Genomic DNA, 1,139 nt, shown 5'->3' with positions numbered 1-1,139 from the left:
GTTGATCCTTCCATGAAAAATTTGGATGATTTCTCCATGAAGGATTATAGGTGTTTCCATAGGATTCTCCCATGTAATTCACCTCTTCCATTGAAGGGTTCTCAGGATCATAAGCTTCTTCCTCAGATGAAGCTTCCTTAGTACTGCTTGGTGCATTTTGCATTCCAGACAGACTTTGAGAAATCATATTGACTTGTTGGGTCAATATTTTGTTCTGAGCCAAAATGGCATTCAGAGTGTCAATCTCAAGAACTCCTTTCTTCTGACTAGTCCCATTGTTCACAGGATTTCTTTCAGAAGTGTACATGAATTGGTTATTTGCAACCATTTCAATCAGTTCTTGAGCTTCAGTAGGCATCTTCTTCAGATGAAGAGATCCTCCAGAAGAGCTATCCAAAGACATCTTGGACAGTTCAGAGAGACCATCATAGAAAATGCCTATGATGCTCCATTCAGAAAGCATGTCAGAGGGACATTTTCTGATTAATTGTTTGTATCTTTCCCAAGCTTCATAGAGGGATTCTCCTTCCTTCTGTCTGAAGGTTTGGACTTCCACTCTAAGCTTACTCAATTTTTGAGGTGGAAAGAACTTTGCCAAGAAGGCATTGACTAGCTTTTCCCAAGAGTCCAGGCTTTCTTTAGGTTGAGAGTCCAACCATGTCCTAGCTCTGTCTCTTACAGCAAAAGGGAATAGCATAAGTCTGTAGACCTCAGGGTCAACCCCATTAGTCTTGACAGTGTCACAGATTTGCAAGAATTCAGCTAAAAACTGATGAGGATCTTCCAGTGGAAGTCCATGGAACTTGCAATTCTGTTGCATTAGAGAAACTAATTGAGGCTTAAGCTCAAAGTTGTTTGCTCCAATGGCAGGGATAGAGATGCTTCTCCCATAGAAATCGGGAGTAGGTGCAGTAAAGTCACCCAGCACCTTCCTTGCATTGTTGGCATTGTTGTTTTCGGCTGCCATGTGTTCTTCTTCTTTGAAGAATTCGGTCAGGTCCTCTAAAGAGAGTTGTGCTTTGGCTTCTCTTAGCTTTCTCTTCAAGGTCCTTTCAGGTTCAGGATCAGCTTCAATAAGAATGCCTTTGTCTCTGCTCCTGCTCATATGAAAGAGAAGAGAACAAGAAAATGTGGAATCC

At 41.6% G+C, this 1,139-nt stretch overlaps 1 non-coding gene across 1 annotated transcript; it reads left to right on the top strand.

The window, feature by feature from the left end:
* The first annotated feature begins 457 nt into the window (after positions 1–457).
* On the top strand, positions 458–565 carry LOC112793425 (small nucleolar RNA R71). Its single transcript, XR_003198117.1, has one exon. It is a non-coding gene; the product is annotated as a small nucleolar RNA R71 (small nucleolar RNA).
* The last annotated feature ends 574 nt before the right edge of the window (positions 566–1,139 follow it).

Source organism: Arachis hypogaea, chromosome 3 (genome assembly GCF_003086295.3).
Source record: "Arachis hypogaea cultivar Tifrunner chromosome 3, arahy.Tifrunner.gnm2.J5K5, whole genome shotgun sequence".
NCBI classification, from domain to species: domain Eukaryota; kingdom Viridiplantae; phylum Streptophyta; class Magnoliopsida; order Fabales; family Fabaceae; genus Arachis; species Arachis hypogaea.
The sequence above is the reverse complement of the archived record's forward strand: the minus strand, read 5'-3'. Positions and strand labels throughout refer to the sequence as shown.